Below are 21,881 nucleotides of genomic sequence, written 5' to 3' on the forward strand. Positions count from 1 at the left end.
TACCTCATGGAAACAACTTTGAAAAGTGCACTACGGAATATACCAGTCAAGGCTAGAATAGCCATATCATATGAGAAGGAGAAGGCACAAGTATCTTAATTACGGAAATTCACAAATATTTACCAAACATAACGAGTGGGCCATATAGCTTATGGAATTTGAATTACAAAAAAAAACTGATAAATACTGGGTTGAGTGAGAGGGGGGGGGAGAAGTGCCCTCTTGATTTGTTTGCCCCCTCCCCCGATTTGAGGATATGTTTTGGGTAACATTTAAAGAAAATATCCTGCTTATGGGTCCGCAACCCCCTCAGGTTCCCACTCTTCACACTAAAATTTAGGGGAAAGCCTATAAGAGTGCTATAATATCTATAACCAGTTGGCACACAAGATATTTCAAATTCCACCACCTATAAGCAGTTCATGAACAGGAGATAGAACAGGTTTTCCTTCTGTATGAGCTTTGCTGTATAATTATAGGCTCACGCTCTACGCAATACAAACTTAAATGCCTTCCCTATACTACATCGAACGATGGATGAAACAAATAAATATAAATAATTAGAATTTACTTACCTCCATTTGTAACAGGATTAAACACAATAACTAGAGTTACACTAACTGCAAAATCGTTGCATAAACACTCAATATTTTTTTATCCGTTCAAATAGAATAAGATAAAAACATAGCAATAGAAATAGCAACAGAACATAAACGGCTGTCAATCCTTCGACCCAAATCTTAGCCATTCCTCCAACTCGTTTAGGATTATTAGCCACAATCATTGCAACAATGATTACAATAATAACGATCATTTGAGGTAGAAATTTCAAATGCAATTTTTTTTTTAAAGTAATTAAAAACGATAATTATTGCAGGGTTTTGAAAGTAAAATCTGTCAGCTTTAATATCTTCACTAACACCAAAAAACTATTCTTGGTTGAATCACCTCCGATTGGGAGTGAAGTAAGACTGAAAGTATCCAGAAAGATACCATGTACTTAAATTAGAGAGCTTATCATCAGTGGTGAAAGCAGAAACTGACAGAGGCACCATAAAAACGTTTTTTCTTTCACCCGATATAAGTAACAAATCCTATATACATTTCTTTGCATTATAAACTTCTATTACTAGTTATTTGTATTCAGCCCAGTACAAAACGTCTCACTGCTTCGGTACCACACAAATAAAAGGCCAGTACCTACTCGAGGACAACATAGTTAATTTCTCACTGGAGACCCCCTATTATAGAAGGATAACTTTTTCCTTCACTCTCTAGAGGATACTGAGGATTTCACTGCCAAATAAAATAAACACTTTAAAACTTCTAATAAACTTCCGCACTTTCAATTCAAAAGAGATTTTTTGTCATAAGGGCTGTCAAATTTAAAACTAAGTAATGGAAGATATTCTTCGATTTATGGTTTAGTAAGATTATTGCCAGGGCCACTCGTAGGATCCCCACACCCGTATGTGCCTAAACACCAAGACCCCTATAATTATTATGCTTAGGTAATGAATAAGCTCACTCATTTTCACATCAAAATGTTTCTGATCGATGTTTAAAAGGACAAATAGTACATGGAAGAACTGGTTTACATATTTAAAAATTCAGTGAATGATAATATAAAGTCAAATAGTCGTCTTTTTCACTCATCATGCAATAGATTTGAATTTAACATGGGATTTTTTTTTTAGGTTATATGCAGCAGTAAGATTTTGTTTGTTGAGCAATGTTTAGTTAGCGTTAGTTCCTCGACGACGTAGAGAAAACTTCGGTATGGTTTTGATTGTTGGTAAAGAAGTTAATAGTAGTATAATAACCAAAATAAAATTGGTAGAAAATCTTGGTTTTTAGGAATGAATAAAACTAAGATAGACAAACGGGGACATAAGCAAAAATTCTTTTCATTTTGATGTCCTTGTTACTTAAATATAGATATTTGTCTTCTATGAAATATGAAATTCTTTGGCTTTATGCTTAGCGCATTTAATTTTATATAATCAGTTCCGCATAAAATAATCGTCACAATATAATGCACAACTGATGGCATATGGGTGACAAGTGTGTCATCTCTAGATCAATTACTTTCAACCAAAATTAAATTCTGGGCTTTTCATAAGCCCAAGAAGGACTTAAGTGACACATGTGAGGAGAAACGTGTTGCCAAAAAAACATGGTATAGAACTACCAGAGCCAAAAGAAGAGTACTGAACAACATGACATTAGTAAGGCTTAGACTAGAGAAGAGAAAAAGGATAGGGCTAATATTTCCGCACCAGTTCTATGCTTCGACCTTGAAAATATATTGACACTTCCTCTTGGTAATACTTCATCATTTTTCTTGAAAAAAAAATTGCAGCTTAAAACTTGACATGCGTATTCTCAAATCATTGGGCTTCCATGGAACGCTTAGCAGAAGTGTACTGTGTAGTGTGGCCAGAAACAGTTGCAGGTCATGGAGTGAATAAAATAGCAAATGAAGTCCTCCTGAGAGCTGAAAAAATGTGTCTACATATTCTGACAGTTTTTATTGACGTGTGCCGCATAATTTATGTTCATTCATGAGCTTCTCTATGCAGGACGTTCTTTGTAAGTTCCCTTAACTGTTAAAAGTAACAATGAAATACTCTGAGCAAAGTCACTAGAGCATACATGAAATAGATACAGTCTATAGTTGTATTGAAAGACGTCTGAAGCATTCCGAAGTAAATTCACCACTGAGCTTGGTGAAGCAGCTCAAAAAAGTTAGCAGAAAGGATCCATACATAATTATTCAAATGAACAAAGTGCTGGATTTTCAGATGGCCTCCCAAGATCTATAAGCATGCTAATGATCCATTTTCCAAAGTTAAACAGCTTCAATTTACACAAGACCAATTGAAAAGAGTCAAAAGTCAAAAAAGTGCTGTTTTGTGATGAATCAGTCTCTGAAATAAACATTGCTGTGGAGGGTAAACTTAAGGCAAGGTAAGACACTTCTTCCACAAAAGTGGCTATTTTCTTGTGGTCCAAAAGCTTTTGGATTTATAACCTGTTATTCCTACAGAAAAAATTAAAGATGTGCAGTCAGTATACAGGTTTATGTCTCCTCTAGGTGTGGAGCACTATACAAAGTGTGTTTTTGCAAGAATGGGTCAAGACAACAGCTGCCCATCCACTGCAGTACAGACATCATGCCCAGAAGAAGAAGCTGCAGCCCCTCTACTCTCATAAAAAAAGCTGAGAAAAAGGAAAGGCAATCCGATACCTTGCTTTTTTTTACCAAGTAACTGAAATTTCTGAATTTGGGTTATAATGATTTTGGAATAAAATTCAGTTCAAACAATCAAAGTAGTGCAAAAAGGTAGAAATACCATGTCAAGCTCTATACAATCGTCTTATAACTAGGATATTAAAAAAAAAAAAACTAAAATGATAAAATTCTTACTTTATAATACGCAGCAAGTATCAATAAACCAAATATTTTTTTTCATTTTTATCTGTTTTGAATCAGTTTTCATCAATTATTATGTTAATTTTTTCTACATAGCCTAAGGCTATGAGATCATTAGAGGAGGGCTGGGGATGAACTGTCAAAAACACAAACAAAATCATGAAAATTAACATGAAATTAGCAAACAAAAAAGGTGTCTCTTTTTGTTCTAGCATGTTTCCTACGCTACTATTCTTAGTAGCTTTTACCCTCTTCTCAAATATAATAGCTGCTACTCTGACGAACTTCTCATCTCCCTAATTGCCCTATGTATAGGCTAGCCAAAGATTCTACACAAAGCTGAAAGAAAGTATTAGGGTAATACGACCCTGGTAAAGCTGTCGAATAGCAGCTCTCCAGAAGAGGGTATACTAGAACAAAAATACCAGACATTTTTAGATTGCTAATTTCCTGCTCACTTTCAGTTTAGGTTTGGGCTTTTGACAACAAATCTCTAATCCTCCTACCCTTCCCTCCCCTAATAGTCTCTAATAGCCCTAAGCTACATAGAAAACTAACATAAGAAATCTGACATTCTTACTTTATAATATAGTCATTTTAAATTAATCACACAAATACATTCTTCCCCCCTTTTCATTCATGTTTTAAATCATTTTTATTTGCTTTAGTAGCTAAAAAAAAAACATCATTTGCCCAGTAGAGGTATGTTTGAAGAATATTATGAACAAACAACATTTTTAGTAACCCAAAAAAAACATGAAATATTTTCTTCTGAAATATTTTTAAATATATGTTGCAAATCTACCAGTCAAATAGCATCATTTTTCAAATCTGATAGATCTGTTTCAGATAAATCAAATGAAATTATATTAGCCAATAAAAATTATTAATATGGTTCTAGGCATTTACCCCCCCCCCCCCGAGAAAAAAAGACTTTCCAAATTAGAGAATTTTATCTAAGTTTTATTTTTTTAATTTCCGATGGGTAAGGAATGTTGGTGCTTGTGTATTATGTGCCACTCACTCAAGTTTATGCTGTGTAAAATTCGAGAACACACCGTTTTTTTTGTTACTTTAGAAATAAATTTGGGCTATATATTTGCACATTAGGGGGAGGGGAGGGGGTAAAGTATAGCCGGTCTGCATGCAAAATGTGTTTGGTACAATTTTTCTGCATATTAGATAGATAGATAGAGAAGTGTATTTTGAAGCCAAATATACGGCCATGAACACAGTAAAGTAACATAAATGAAAAGCATAAATAACATAAACTTTGATCAGGAATCATCATAAAACACTTCAATGAAACACCACATTAACCTAATAATATTACTTAATACTTGGAAAAATGGTGATTGAAAAAAAAAAATTTAACACTTGGAAAGAACACTTATTGAAACATAACATTTACTTTATACCTAGCGGGATTTTTTTTTTTTTTTTTTTTTAATTTAAAAAAATTTCCAGATACCTTGCTATTCTTCTGTAATTTTTTAGTGGTCATACACCTAGACAGAATTGTTTTCTGACTTCAAACTGTCCAAATAATTCCACACCCCCCTCCTTATGTGCAAATATATAGCCCAAATTATATATTTCCCATATATTCTGTTACTTGTCTTTGTCTTGTCTCGCACTAAGCCTTATTTTCCACGGGGGAGGGGGGGGGGGTTAGTCAGAGTAGTAAATATTATTTTTGGAAATAGGATAAAAGTCAAGAATAGGAGCTCTTGAGAAGGTGACATTCTAGAACAAAGAGACACATTTCCAGTTTGCTAATTGCATGCTCGTTGTCATGGTTTTGTTTGTATAACAAGAAAATATTTGCATTGATACTTTTCAAATATCAGTAGCTTCCCAGTCAAGTTTTCACTCCCTCCAGGACCACTCAGCATCCAGCCTCTATTTGAAAATGTTGACATATTCACCAGTAACTATGTCTTCAGAGATAATTCTTGAGAAAACAATTGAGTTCAGACTCTGGTTATGGTGAACTCCTTTAAAAGTTTTGACTGATGGCCTCTGGTTCTTGAATTAGGACCAACAATAGGAAACAATGCTGGGAGCATGTTGGTCTTCATTAGCTTGTAGGTAAGAATAGCATCACCTCTTCTTCTCCTATATACAAGTGTTGGAGGTTTTCATTTAGTTAGTCTTGCAGGGTAGGAATGCTCCTGCATGCCAGACATCATTTTGTTGGAACCTCTCTGCACATCTCCCAAAGCTTTAAGTCATTTTAAAAATATATGGAGGCTATAGACACTCTAGCTTCAAGCTCAGGTCAAACTAGTCCTTTTTACAGAAAATTGGTCACTAGTCATTGTCAATAGTCACTCAAATATCTTTCTAATCATCTACAGAGGAGATTGGGTGGCCTGAGAGAAAATAAGAAAAACATGGATTTTGTTGCCAAAGTGAATGACATGGCACTTGGCAACATTGAATTCAAGAACCCAAGCCCATTTACCAAGCAGATAAAGATTATTTTGTACAAGGGTGGGATCTTAACATGATAAGGCTGCTCCAAGATGCATCATTAATAAAGATGTTAAATAGTGTAGGACCTAATATACTTCCTTGAGGAACTGTGTTCACAACTTGTTTAGAAGAGGAAAAAATTAGGTTACCAGAGCCACCAATTAGCTGAACACACTAAGATCACTAGTGAAGAAAATCAAGGATCCAGAGCAGGGATTTCTATTCAAGTTTGACTGCATGTAGCTTGATTGCAAGTCACTTGTGACTAACTCTGTCAAAAACTTTAGAAAAGTCCAGCAGAAAAATGTCAGCAGGCACCTTGGTAACATTCTTGACAAGTTACTTTTTGGTATCTTGGAAAAGGGTTAGGTCTGGAAAATGAAACTTTCAGGGATGGATCTACAGACAAAAGTATGTCCCAGGAAGGTATTTTGAAGTAACTACCAGTATTTCTTCTCCTTCTAGAGGGCACTGACCTTTGATGACCTTTAAAGATCTTTGTGTTATAAAATTTAAACCTTACAAAATAGATCTTCTGCTTAAATGAAGTAGAAGAAAAGTATTTCCAGCTTCACAACTTTGCTCAATCCCAATTTATGACGTTTCAAAGATCTGCAAATATGTTTCCTTAACCAAACAGTTCATGGTAATGAAGTGTAAGTAAGGAGCAACTCAGCTCAATAGTAACCAAAACTTTAAAAACAGAATTGTTGATATCAATAGATACATCAAAGAGAATTCAGCTTATTATGCTGATTCCCAATATAGAAGAGCTCATCTAAGTTTATTGTTACCCATCAAAAGATTACAAGCCTGAGAAAATTTGCCTGATTTTTTAAATAGGGCAGGGGAATACCCCTAAATTTCAAGGAATCTTGATGAAAATCACACCATCAGATTCAGCATACCTGAGAACTCTAAAGTTTAAGTTTCAAATTAATATACAAAAATGTGGAATTTTGCCATTTTTGCCAGAGGACAGATCACAGATGCATGTTTATTTGTAGTTTTTTTTCCAGGGGGTGATTTGTACTGAACTAATGGTCCTAGAAGGTCGGAGAAGGGTGCATTAGAACAGAAATTAAAAGTTGTAGTGCCCTTTTTAAGTGACAAAAAAAGGTTGGAGGGCAATTGGCGCCCTCCCATGCCCCTTTATTTTCCAAATTAATCGGATCAAAATTTTGCCATAGCCATTTTGTTTAGTATAATTAAAAGACCAAATAACTATGTCTTTAGGGGTAAAGTGAACCCCAACAGTCTGTGGGAGAGGCCTGTAAGTTATGAAATTGTCTCATTGTTTATGTGTAGTATTTGTTATTGGGAACCATACAGACATTTTTCAGGGGGGGGGGGGGATTTTGCTTTTATATTGTGAGATATCTTCCTTTGTGGGGGGGGTTGTTAATTTTTCTCACGGAAAATGTTAAACTATGAATTTAACATGAATTCTATATATCATGATTCTTTTTATTATGTCTTACATTCCTCTTTAACTCAATTTTACATGTGGTTTGATGATTCTGGCAGGCATGATATCCAACGGTCTATTTTCAAGCATCTTCTTGCTTTAGTGCGACTTGTTGTCACATTGAAGTGGCTTTTTCAGATTGATAAAAATGATTATGAGACCTGAAAGCCTGTGCAAATTGTACCATGTTAGCCAGAGGACAGATTCATCAGGCTGAATCATTCAGAAAAGAATTTTACACAGAGGGTGATTTTCAGTGAGGATGGAACTGTCTGGAGGAGCTTGATGGGGGAGGGGTGTGATTTACATTGGATGAAATTTTTACAGAGAAGTTTCCCTTAAGTGGCGAGTATATTTTATTGATGCACAAAAAATGATCAATACACAAAAAATGAATAGTATTTGTATTACTTATCATAACTGTGTTGTATAGCCTATGCCTTATAATTGATGTTTAATAATGAAAAATTGCATTATTTTAGTTCTAGTTTGTTATTGCAGGCACTTATTACTGGTGAGCAACCCTAAAAATAGCAAGGTAAGTGGTACATGGCCCTTTATTATTTCAATCTTGTAGGCCCAGAGGTCCCCCTACCATATTATTTTATTTTAGAGGTGTCTTATTTACTATTTAATTTGTTTTTATTATCCTTATTTTATCTGTTTCAATGTTCATATCTTGAAGTATGTGACAGGTTATAATGTAAAACTGTATTATATTATATCTGTGTTGTACATGTATTTAATTGCTGTATGAAGAAGCATATTTGCATTATTTTGATTCCTGTTTTTCAATGCAGGCAATGACTGAAGGTGAACAACCCCCTACCAATAGGAAGATAAGTGATACATAATCAAATTCAGTGAATATTGACTGACAAGAAACCCAAGTAAGCTAGTGATTACAGAAGGCACACTTAAATCAAGTGATACAGATGCATATGACCTATTGATCAAATTCATCAAACCCCCAACAACAAATAAACAGGAATTAAACATAAAAAAAGTTTTTCTAACTGAAATTAAGGAGCAACATTAAAACTAAAACAATAAGCATGCATTTTACCTGCCAAGTATTTTGATGCCTTACCACATATGCCATCACTGAAACAAAGTACTCAGAAACTCACTAGCTACTGTGGATCCAAAATTCCTGTCAGAGGCCTATGCCAGCTGAACTACAAGCACAAATCAAGCAAAGATGAAACCTTACCATCCTTTATCATTGAAACTGACTGAGTGCCAATTCTCTGATTCCAGTCAAGCATTGATCTGAACACAGTGAAACTTGTCCCGAATGTCAGTAAAGTTGAGGAAAACGCAACAACATGCATGTATTTGATAGGACAAAAGTGGATGATACAGTCAGCAACTACAAAAACATTTTCCAAAGAATAGGAAAGCAAGATGGAGAGTGACATTTTCACCTGAAGGACAATGCAGTCCCTAAAGCATACCAAGCAAGAAGAATCCCATCATCACTTTGAGGAAAACTAGAAGCAAAACTTAATCGCATAAAAGAACAAGGTATAATTGAAAAAATCTCCAAGCCAGCTGACTGGGATAATTCAATGGTTGCTGTAGAAAAAAAAAATGGCAGTCTATGAATATGTATCAACCCTGTTGATTTAAATAAGTTAATCAGAAGACCATTCTACCCTATTCCCTACCTGGAAGATGTCACATCCAAACTTGATGGAGTAAAGCATTTGAGCAAGATGGATGCAAGATCAGGGTATTGGTGGCTAGTCTTACATGGTGAATCTGCATATATAACCACATTCAACACCACCTTTGACAGATACCATTTCAAAAAGATGGCATTTGGCATCATATCTGACCAGGATGAGTTCCAAAGAAAAATTGCAGAGGTCTCTGAGGGACTAGACAGTTTTGCTGTCATCAGTGATGATCTTCTAGTTTATGGGTCAACCCTTGAGGAACATAATAAGCAATTGACAGCTATACTTGAGAGACCCAGAGAAAAAGGCCTTGGATTCAACAAAGGGAAATGTCACTTTAGTGTGACCTACTTCAGACGTTATTAGTGAACAAGGAATGCAGCCAAATCCTGACAAACTTGAAGCCATCAACAATGTGCCTAAGCCATCAAACCAAGAAGAACTTGCAACCCTGTTGGGAATGTTAAAACTTAGCATACTTTGACCACTCATGCAAATCAATCAATCTCGCTGTGAATGCTTTTTCACATGGTCTAGGGGAATATATCTTGTCAGATGGTCTTCTTGTCTTATCAGCTTGTCAGATATATCTTGTGACAAGATATATCTTGTGAGTTCAAAGTATCAACATCAAAATTGGATATTATATGGACATTAATAATTCAGTAAGTTATAGTGATGAAAATAAAAATTTCGCAATAGGGATTAGTGACATATAATCCTGACCTAATTTCTGAACATTTATATATATATAGTGTGCCAGGCCGTTTTTTATGTAACCCTAATTGACAAGCAGAAGACGGGCAGTAAGCCTGTGGCAAGTGCTGTTGTACTTGCCAGGAGAGTCTCCCTTAAACTGCAGGGAACATCTTGAATGGGGGCTGACACTTCCCTTGTTTATTGGGGTTAAACTGGTTTCAGCATTCATTCAGTGCACACATATTACCTTCCAATTGCATCTCTCCTGCTGTTTTGTGATGCATATTCTTGGCCTGCCCCTGGACTGTGATTCTTGGATTACGCTTAATTACTGAAAGGCAAGCATGAGCAAAAACCTCGTTTTGAATGCTCTGATGAATTTTCTTGTGCAATCACTTTCTGAGGGTGTGAAAATAGATTGCATTGTAAGCTCGGCTGTGAAATTCTTCATGCATGATGCGATTTTATCAGCAAAGAGACTTCTTTATTCTGAAATTAATGCACAAGGCCAAATTGTCAGTCATGTCAAAGACAACAAAACCATTATTGACATGTTTAAGCTCCTTGTCTCAGCTGCCAAAGAGCAGATAAATATACTGCGTTTCGTTATTTTTAATCACTGTGAAACTCCAGCTGTTGGTGATGCTGTTTCTGCTACAGTGGCTACAAAAGTAAACGAGATTTCCCATAAGCAAGATGGATTTACTGACGTCACAACCTACGCACTCTTAAATGTGAAGTTTTCAAATGCAGAACAAGTTAACAATGCATCAACCTCTGCTACTTACAATTTGCAAAGTGTAAATCCATTGTATGCTGTAGTGCTTACAAACTGTCAACAAAATATCAGGGATCCTCATGACCATAAACAGTTTATTGACAATATATGCAAAGAAGCTTCAAATGATATTACAGGACTGAAGAGATCAAATAACAACTGGAAAATTATTGTGCACTCCAAATCAGTGGCTAGTATAATAGTTGAGAGTATGAAAGCTGCTCAGCCTTCTATAAATGCTTCTATGAGAGAACCAGTCTTTGCAGCCATTGTTAAACAAGTGCCCCAATCCTTAGACTCTTCTGGCCTTCCGCAACTTATCCCCAAAAGCACAAAGATAAGCCAGTGTGGCGCCACTTGCACCTTTAAAGTGCAATCTGAGACTTGTAGTGACCTTGACTTCTTCCTAAAAGAGTCAGTGTGCATTGGTTTATGAACATCTGCCTGTCCAGGAATTTATCTTCCTTCCCCATTGATGCTTTAAGTGACACAAGGTAGGTCAGCTAGCAGTGAACTGCCAATCAAGGGCTCTCTGTTGTAGATGCAGTCCTGCCAGTCATGTATCCAACCGTTCTAGCATTAGAACTGCATAAGTGTACAGCTAGTATGTTCTATGTGTCATGCAAGGCTGCTGGCCATACTAGTTACAGTGTGAAATTCCCAAATAATTGTCCAGCCAGGATTCATTCTCACCATCATGGTCAAAGTGCTCACAGTTGACCCTAATGTCAGTATAAGGTGCTTAACTCAAACATTAACGGCGGGTTCGTTTAAGAGTCTTTAGTTCTTGATTAGCTTGTGTTAAAACATGGTGTTATTTGCCTACAAAAGCATCTTTTAAGTGAGTTAAGCCTTAGGCTTTTAGATACTAAAGAATGATTTACCTGCTATGCACTTCTTGCTAAGCGAAATAGTGTTGGCGGTAGACCGTCGAAATGTTTTGCGACTTACGTGAATTCCGCTCTACGTTCAGTGCTTGTAGAATCCAGTGATTACTTCCTTGCTGTTAAAGTTGATAATGTGTTTATCAATACAATATTTTTTTCCCCACTGACTACCATAATGATATTATTATTATTATTATTATTTATTTTTAACCCACACTATACAGAGGTACAATACGTGGAGTATCACGAGGAAAAACACAAAAAATGCGGCACAAGACAATATATAAATCAAAAATTACCAAACTACAGCGTAACACATAATAATTTAAAAGAAACGAGAGCAAAAAAAAAAAAAAAAAAAAAAATAATAACGTGAAAGGAGGGAAAAAAAAAAAAAAAAAAAAAAAAAAAAAACTGGCAACATGCAGAATCTAATAAGCAGGCATTAATATTATCATTAATGAATTTTTAATCACTATTTACAAATCTAAATTGTAGAATGACCAAACAGAGAAAATCAACTAAACAAATAAAAAGAAAAATAACTTTCGACTGAAAAAAACCTGATAATGTGATGGTGCAGAGAAAAATGGATACAAGCAGTATTTGAAAGTTTTCTGTGTAGTGCTTCAAGTTTTTCAGTAATATTGGAAACAAGAAATTTATTAATTATTACCTGGGTTTTGGTCCAAAGTGGAAGAAACAACAAAAATTTACAAAATCTAAAATAATAAATCCGGATTCTTTTTAACTCAGTTTTCTTCAGAAGGCGAAAAATTCCAGAAGCAAAAAGAATTGAATGGTCACAAAAAGTTGAGTAAAGCTTGGCCAACGCGAATTTATTATATTTACCTCTATTGGCAACAATCTTAGCATATCCTAATTTAATTTTCATATTAATATCTGAGACTCAGCGCTGGCGCAAGCTCGGAAGACTATTAGTAATAGAAATACCGAACCATCGAAGAGAATCTACGAGAGGAATAGTAAAGCCACTACAGCGAAGGGAAGTTCTAGAAATATTATTAAAAGAAAGAAATTTGCATTTATCTACATTAAGAGAAAGGCCTATGTCTGAAAAAGAAGTGGCAACACGAGAAACCATGTTAAATAAACCAGTTTTAGTACGGCTTATAAGAAGCAGATCATCAGCGTAAGCCAGGTAGGAAACATCAGAAAAACCGGAGAGATAGGTAGCCGAAATCTTTGCCAGAACTCCTGAAATACACAAATTAAAAAGGGTCGGAGATAAAACTCCTTGCCTTAAACCTCTTTTCAATTTAATATTAGATGCAGGCACAGATTTCAGCCGAAGAAAAGAATTAGAGTACCAGTACCGAAGAAGCAAAATAACCAATAGATTGACACTGTAACCACGAAGAGCAGAGAAAAGCTGACTATGACATACACTATCAAAAGCTTTAGATAGATCTAAAGTACAAACATATATACTCCTTCCCTTTGAAGAATTTTCAAGGAGCAAAGAATATAATACACGATGTGCGTGTTGACAACCTACTCCAGGCTTAAATCCAAACTGGTTATCTCTCTCAAGCATATTATTAGTCACAAAAGGTATTAAAACATGCTCAAGAACTTTACTAAAAGTGCAAGAGACAGTAATAGGTCGGTAAGAAGAGCAACTAAAAGGAGAATTCCCCTTCTTTAAAATTGAAGAGACAGTACCACACAAAAAACTCTCCGGTACACTAGAAGTACAAATACACATCTGGAGAAGTAGGTGTATATGGTTAATAAGGGGGAGCAATCTAATAAAAGGTGAAATCTAGATATACCATCATTATCAACATTATCTGATTTAAGTTTCTTAATTGCTTCAATTACAGATGAAAGAGAAATAGGAACACAGAGACGCTGAGATAGAGGGGTACTAAAAAAAGCAGAAAGAGAATGAGAATACAAAGAATGCACATGGTAATTAACATTAGAAAAAATAGACGAGTAATGGTCATGCCAAGCAGATGCAGGAAGACAATCACTATTTGGTACATCACTTCTAATCGACTCAGAATTAATAACTTTTCGCCATTCTCTCTTTGACACTGGAAAATCCATACCACGATAACGCATAGACTTTAAGATATTTTTTATATTCCCTGCGGGTCTTACGCTTAAGGTCAGAAACAATACCACAGGGTGGTCTATCACATTCATTCCAAACTTTTAACCAAAACTTAGCTTTATTTTTCAAAGTTTTTAAATTAGGATCTAAAGACCAAATAGGTTTTTGCGTACTACGTCTAACACGTTGCAGCAGCACTGCAACTGCCTCGGCATCTTTTAAACATTTAATTATTTGATTATAATAGCAATCCAGGTCCTTTTTGCAATTCCCTTGTATAGAGCTCTGAAGCAGATGATAGGGAACTCGTATAGCAGACAGCAGCCTTGTTAGTGTAAACGCATAAAGAGGAACATCAGCTTTCCTCCAATTACTTTTTTCAAACTATTTTGAAGACTGGGGTACTTTGCAGAAACTTGCAGGGTTTAAATTCAGCGTAAGAGTAAGTGAGATAGGGAGATGGTCTAAGTCTTGTTCTTCAGCATGTACAAGCACTATTGATGTAGTAATAATAGGTGAGAAAATAATGTGATCAATATTGTTTTTACTGCCTGAATGGTGAATATAAGAATACGGATGAGTTTTTGGTATAATATGATAAGATGGAAGGCAATCCAACAACAAATCACATCTCACTGATGAGTTATTTATATCCGTGTTGAGGTCACCAATGATCATATAATCTAGAGAAAAAGAAAGAATTTTTCCCACTAGAAACTTCAACGTGTTACAGGCTTTAGCAAATCTAGCCATCGATCTAGAGGAATGGTCATCATAAGGCAGATAAGAATTAATGAAAACTATAGTGCCCATACGAACAGCCAAAAAAAAAACTCATCCGAGTAAAAAATCACCAGCAAAACCAAATTAGGATTGTGCTTAAAAACACAAGCTAGCCCGCCGGATGGGTGGCCTCTTGTGGCTCTGGCAGTAGTAAAAAAACATCATGATGAAGGCTACGACGCAAAACGTTATTGCTAAAGTCTGTAAGAAGATGCTCCTGTAAACAAACCAAATCAAAATCATAGTAGAACTCATCAATAACGAAATCCTTATCCTTTCTACCATTAATATTAAACGATATTATTGAAAACTCCAAAGTCATTGCAAAAAGTGGGAGCGCGACATTAGTTCCTTAGAAATAGGGCAGGACACGCTATAAGAAGTATGATTTTTACCACAGTTAGCACACTTGGGAGCAGCACTACAAGGACTATCCTTAGTAGCAAGATGTGGCCCAGCACATCCGGCACGTCCCGGGACATTTCTGGTGCAAGCACTTTGAAAGTGATCGTATGATTGGCATTTGAAGCAGCATTTAGGTATTTCTTTAAATACGTGAATTCAAAAAAATTCATATCCCACTTTAATTCCTTCTTTGAAATAAGCAGACTGAGTGAAGGAGTCTTCAAATTCCAGCTTGACTGACATAGTCTGGCCCAGTCGACTCGCACTTATAATACCTTGCAGTCTTTTAATAACTGAAAGGTCAACATCCACTGGGAAACCTCTGAGAATCCCAAATAAGCACTTGGATCGTACTTTAAATGTTGCTCCGGTAATAAAGTTCTGAACGGATGTACAAAAATCTTCAGTTGCAGATTTATCAATATTGACATACCATCTGTCTTTAACAGGTTTCACACTACAAACTAATTCATGCCCAGCTATTTGATCGAGAACAGATTTGCGTTTAATCGGATCAGACAGATCTGAAGGCACTTTAGAAACAATAACTGTCGTATGAGTGTCAATTGCTGGGGTAGGTTTCGGAAGTTGAGGAAAATTCAACTGATAATTGTCAAATTTCCCTGACATTTCAACAACCACTTGTTGTAGCTCATTAAACTTAGAGAGTAAAGAAGTATAAGCATTTGCAGGGAGACATGGCACCTCTGTAGGTCGCTTTATCACAAACGTAGGTGCAGAAGTGTCACTACTGTCAAGAGATCTTAACAGAGAAATAATGTCACTAAAATGATTAGAAAGTGCATTGTTCCCCTTACGTACTGGGCAATCCAATTCAGGTGCAAAGTGCCTTTTTGTTCTTGCCTCTGAAAAGTTATGTAGAAGTATTTCGAGTATTATTTCTAGTAATTCTGCATGTCTAATAGTTGGCAATTTTAACTGTAACCTAACTCCTCCATCTGCCTGTTCTTCTCTGGTTGATGCAATATTTGATAATCATTTGAATGTTGTTGACAAAGATAAAAATTTCACATACATTCACAATCCCTTGTTGACATCCAACATAGACTATCTTGTTGCTTCTCCATTTTTAGATGTCTCACAACCAAAGGTTCTTTGTGATTATTTAATATCTGATCACCTACCCATATTGTTTTCTTTTTCACCAAATAAAACTTCTCATATACCTACCAATGACCCAAAAACACCAAATCCATTGTATGTATGTAATTGGGTGTCAATCAACACTGAATTGTATTGGGGTAGTGTTTCTATAATCCTTTCCAAGATTAAGGTACCCTTTGTTCTGCTAATCAAGCACTCACTGTTGCCTGCTGAGGAAAAACATACCCTCCTTGATATTTATTGTGCAGAGATATGCCACACTTTACAATATGCAGAATCTTGTGCTGTTCCATTGAAGTGTTGGCATCAAGGAACTGTTCCTAAGTGGCAGGAAAATCAAAGTCTCTCTCAATTATGTGATTCAGCAAAGTTTTGGCTACATTTATGGATTGAATGTGACCAACCACAGTCCAGTCTTGTTAATTCGATCCGCATCGCAACAAAGAAGAAGTTTACTAAGAAGCTTCAGAATCACCATAAGCAAATCAAAGAATAGACAACACGAAAAATCAAAGATAATCCTCATTTTCTTTGGTCGTCTATCTGTCCCAGGATCCCCAAACTTCCCTTTCCATTGCTGATATTCCTTTATCTGATTGGTATTCTTTTTACGAGGCTGAATTTTCTCCACCAACCTGCCAGAAACATAGCTACAACAATCAGAAAAAGCCTCTTACCAACTCAAAGATTCCATTAGCACCATGGCAGCAGGTAGCTGCCATGTACCTCACGTCAGTCAACTACCATAGATGTTTTTTGAAGTCAACAGGCTGAGGAACTTAACATCCAAGGAAGTCATTAGCAAACTCAAAACAAATTTTGCCCAACATGGCATTTCTCATACCATCATGTCAGAGAACAGAACACAATATGTATCCTCACAGTCAACAATTTGTAGAGGACTGGGGTATAAAACACAAGATGTCCAGCACTATCTACCCTCAGGCTAACAGGTTGATAGAAAGGGCTGTTCACACATGCAAGAACATCTTCACCAAGGCAAGTGAAGGTGGAAATGACACATACTTGGGTCTCCTAGAATATAGGAATACACCCATAGACAGCTACACTGCTCCTGTGCAGCTACTGATGAGCCACCAATTATGTTCCACCTTACCCTGAACAGAAAAAACCTGTGGAAACAAGTTGTTCCAGCCAACAAACACCTACTGAAGAGGAAAGGGGTACAATCAATTCAATTCAATTTATTATAATAAAAAAATAAAAAAAACATTAATAAAAATAAATATCCTAGAATATAAATTTTTAATGAACAATATAAAAAAAAATTAAAGTAACACTGAAATAGAAAAAAAAAATAGAAGAATAAAACATGGCTAATTAGAGCAAATTTGTTAAAAATCGAAATATTAAATTATACCATCAAGTTTTGTTACATTTTTATACAACTTGCAGAAACTTGTGGCTAGTTCAACACTGGAGGGAATTTTGTTCCATTGAATAATAGATTTGTAAATGGGAGATTGCTGGGCAGCACTAGAAACGCATTTAGGAATTTTAAAGGCTCTATTGGATGAACGGAGACAATGGGCTTCAAAATTATTAATATTATAATAGGTTAGGAGTTGAGGTGGAAGATTGTTGTGGAAAGCAGAGTAAGCAAGCGATAAATTTAGTTTTTGTATGATTTGATCAAGTGGAGCTATGCCAAAATCTGAATACAAATCACGAGTTGGATATAGACGGGAAGCCGAAAAACTGCTTTAATGGCGCGGTTTTGGGCAAATTTTAGTTTTTTAATGAAGGACCGTTTTGTATTTCCCCAAACAGATCCGCAATAAGAAAGGTAAGGAAAAATAAAGGAATAATAGAGGGTAACTAGGATGTCAGGATGAAGAAAATAATTCACACGGTTAATCATAGCTACTTGTCTCAAAATTATTGCTGTTATGTAAGAAATATGATTAGAGAATGACAAGCATGAGTCAATAAATACACCAAGAAACTTGGCAACCTCCACTTGTGGGAGGATGTCGGAGGAGTACCTAAGACCAAGAGCAGGTTGAATAACGTCTTTGTTGTAGGGGGTTCTGAATAACACTATTTGACTTTTTTTGCTATTAATGGTCATGTTATTCGTAAGGCACCACGCCTGGACTCTGTTCAGAAGGACTTGGGACGAGGTTACTGCCAATGGTAGATTGGTGCCAGTGATGAAGAAGTTGCTGTCATCAGCAAATAATACAGGATACACTGAAGGGCCCAGGTCTATAACAAGATCATTGATATTCAGGAGAAATAAAATAGGGCCTAGAACGGAGCCTTGCGGGACACCCCTCCGAACAGGTAAGGGCTGAGAGGATACTCCACCCTGGCTCACACTCTGTACCCTTCCAGATAGATAAGAATCAAACCAAGAGAGGGGAACACCACGAATACCGTAGCTATTTAATTTACTTATTAAAATACTATGATCGACCATGTCAAAGGCCTTAGAAAAATCCAAAAATAAGCCCAATACAGATTTTTTAAGGTCGAGTTGTGAGCGTATGAACTGTGTGGCGTCAATTAGAGCATGAGAAGTTGAGAATTTCGGCCTAAAGCCATATTGGTGAGGAGAAATCAAGGATACGGAATGCTGACTGTCAAACAGAAAGGAGACAGACGTCTGAAGATGATTCTCTCGAGCACTTTGGATATAACAGGAAGAATTGAGATTGGACGATAATTACCTATCTCAGTTGGATCGCCCTTTTTAAGAACTGGAATAACAATGGCTGACTTTAGTAAATCAGGGAAAACTCCGTGGGTTAAAGATAGGTTGGCAATATGCTTGATGGGCTCGTAGACAAAAGGAGATATGGTCTTCAGGAGCTTATTACTTAATCCAAGACAGTCAGGATTAAAACTATTAGGGAGAGAACCGATTATTTGAAGTACCTCATTGCTATCAGTTGGGCAGAAAAACATGGATCTAAAATTGGGGCAAGGGAATACAGCCTGTGAGGAGGAGCGGGAGTCAGTATGAGGAACATTCAAAAAATAACTATTAAATGCATCAGGTGCATGTAAAGGGTCAATTAATCTACCATTTGTGTCTTTAAGGCGAATAGGTATAGACTTTGATTTTCTATTTTTTGAAAGTATATCATTAATGGTGGACCATATCTTTTTCAGATTTCCTTTGCAATTGAGAATTTTTGTATAATAATAATTTTTCTTCGCTTCACGGATGAGTTTAGTGTATAAGTTTTTATAATGTTTATAATTAGATAGGTCAATATCACTACGGGTCTTACAGGCTAACTTATATAATTTGTTTTTATGATATGAGGAGACAATGAGGCTATGTGACATCCAGGAGCAAATAGGGATATTTTTCCGGTTAGGTTTACGAATAGGAAAAGTTGAATGGATAATCTCACTTAGCCTTTGCGCAAAACCATTTGTGGCAGAATTTACCTCGTGACAATTTAAGACATCGGACCAGTCAGTGGTTCTTAGGCAATCGATGAAATGGTTTATATTTGCAGAACTGTAGTTTCGAGTAGGTGTTGGGATATTAATTCTAGACTGTAGAGGTAGTGGTTGCGAAGGTAGAGACAAGTAAATAGGAAAATGGTCTGACAGATCCGAAAATATTATATTTGAGGACAGGTCATTTCCCAGGGAAGTGGATACAAAAATGTTATCAATTAATGTTGAAGTTGATCTCACAGGATCAACTCTACTGGGGAAAAAAATTGTGGGCAGAAGACCACTTGCGGTTACTGATTAAAAAACAGTGTCAGATTCATTATTTTTACCAACATTGAGTAGGTTGCAATTAAAGTCCCCAAGAACTATTGCCTTTTTATGGGGTAGGTTAATAAAATTAGAAAAATCATCAAACAGATTACAAAAACATGAGGTCGGAAATGGAGGAGGTTTATAAAATAAGGAGAGTATATAGGAATTTTGGCCAATAACTATGTTTACAATTATTGAATAAATACATCTGAGATTCAGTTGTGTAGAGAAAATAGATTCGCACTCTGATAGCCTGGTAAAATTTACATTCGAACGGATGTAAAGTGAGATACCACCAGAACACTTAGTCAATCTCCTGGGCATATGGATTATTTGGTAACCAGGGAGTAAAAAATCACTAGTGTCATCATTATCGGAAAGCCATGTCTCTGTTAATCCTATTACATTGAAAGGGCAGACATCATTAATTGAAATTAAATCTTTAAACTTGAGCCACTTATCCCAGATGCTTCTGATGTTGAAACAAAGAACATTAAGGGAATTATTATTTACTAGTTTTGGCTTCACATTAGTAGCAAAATCGAAAATAACAAGGTATTTACAACTAGCATTTGTTAAGGTACCAGGGGGGCTGCTTATAGGGTTGGCATGTTGATTATCATCTATATTGGGATAATTAAAAACAATGTTATTGGAAAGGGATAAATTAGTTAAAAACGAAAAGTCACACATTAAATAGTCGTCAGGCGTTCTGATTGTGACTCAATCAGCCTATGTTGGCTTAAAACACTCTCAATTTGAATTTCTGCTTCGGAAACTATGGTCTTGCCAAAGTGAGTTTTTGCCAAATTCTTCAGAATAATACATTTCAACTGATTGGGTAACTCTAATTGGGAGATGAGCATAGAGGTAACTGTAAAGCTGGCTAATTTAAAGTACACATTTGATTCATCTTCCAAAGCATTTGGAGAAACTGTGTGAAATCTGTGGGGAGTAATTCCAGGTAGCTTTGTCGGTCTTGATGTCTTTCCTTGCGTAGGATTTTCCGAAAGGGGTTCTTCAGGTTTTTTTGGGGGGCACTTGCTATCAAGGGGAACCATGCATTAGTTTTGTCTCGAATGAGATTATTCTGAAAACTTTCAACACTAGGGGAAGCATTGGGAACTCTTGGTGTCCTGGGGGCTGCTGGTTGCCTGGGACCTGTTGGTGGTTCAGGGGCTGTTGGTTGCCTGAGGCCTGTTGGGGGACGGGGGACTCTTGGTGTCCTTGGGACTTGCATTGCTACAAAAGGGATTGGAAGTTGTTGCTCTTTTGCTATTCTTAGTATCTCTGCCCTTTGTTTATATTTGGGACAGCTTCCTTTATCTAGGGACTGGTGTTTGCCCTTACAATTAGTACATATTGGGTCAAATTGACAGTTTGACTCATTATGGTCCTGGCCAAGGCAAATCTTACAAATGTTGGAATCCTCTCTACAGTATTTATCTGAGTGACCAAGCTTTAGACATTTAATACACTGTAATGGCTTTTCTTTGTAAGGCTTGAAAGATTTTTGTTGGCCAAAGAGGAACACTTTGTCAATATTAAATTGTCCTTGAAGCTCAAACAACAGAGTTTTAAAGTTTGAGGTTTCAGTGGTTTCGCGACCAAGGGTATGAACACTAGAGACCGGAATGCATTCACCTTTTCCATTCATCAATGCTTCCTTCAGGTCCGAGTTTAGAAATGATTTAGGGATATTGTAGAGCACTATCTTTGTTTTTATTGGGCTTGGAGACCACAGGTGGGCTGAGACAACAACATTTTCAACACTTTTTAGCTCCATTACCTTTTTCACTGATGTGGGATTGTTCAAAAGGATATCTAGGGATCCTGATCTGTTTATATTCATATTAAAGTTGCAATGAATGGTCTTGAAGAGGGAAACTCGCAACTTTGGTAGATCACGGTTGGTAAACAAGCAATTATCAGATTGGGGAACTAGTTGAATAATTACCGGGGAATCGGCTGGATTTCTTGAAGAGTTGTTCGTGGCATCGGTTAGATGTATTATTGCTGAATCTGGTGGACTTTTTGTTCTCTGTCTTCTACGCTTAGCCGAGTTTACTATCTTAAAGCCTTCTTCATCATTTTCAGTATCAGTTGTTGAGGGGGATGGACATTGGGTGGTATCCATGTTTAGGGTATGAATACTCTTCAGAGAGGTCGCTGGTACATTCGCAGCTTTAGGGGGTTCTAGCAAGGGCTTTTGAAGATGGTTGAAATGGTGACTTACTCGTATCCCTATCAGGAGGTTGTTTTGGAGGCTCCTTTTTCCAAACATTTGAGCTATTCAAACTCACAAAT

General features: G+C 36.3%; 1 protein-coding gene across 2 annotated transcripts in view; it reads right to left on the reverse strand.

The window, feature by feature from the left end:
* The window catches only part of LOC148945393 (ubiquitin carboxyl-terminal hydrolase 47-like), a 163,981-nt gene that overhangs the window by 134,486 nt on the left and 7,614 nt on the right, over nucleotides 1-21,881 (reverse strand). The gene's annotated exons all lie outside the window — the stretch shown is intronic.

Source organism: Artemia sp. Qi Xiang Cuo, chromosome 13, assembly GCF_049724085.1.
Source record: "Artemia sp. Qi Xiang Cuo chromosome 13, ASM4972408v1, whole genome shotgun sequence".
Classification (NCBI taxonomy): domain Eukaryota; kingdom Metazoa; phylum Arthropoda; class Branchiopoda; order Anostraca; family Artemiidae; genus Artemia; species Artemia sp. Qi Xiang Cuo.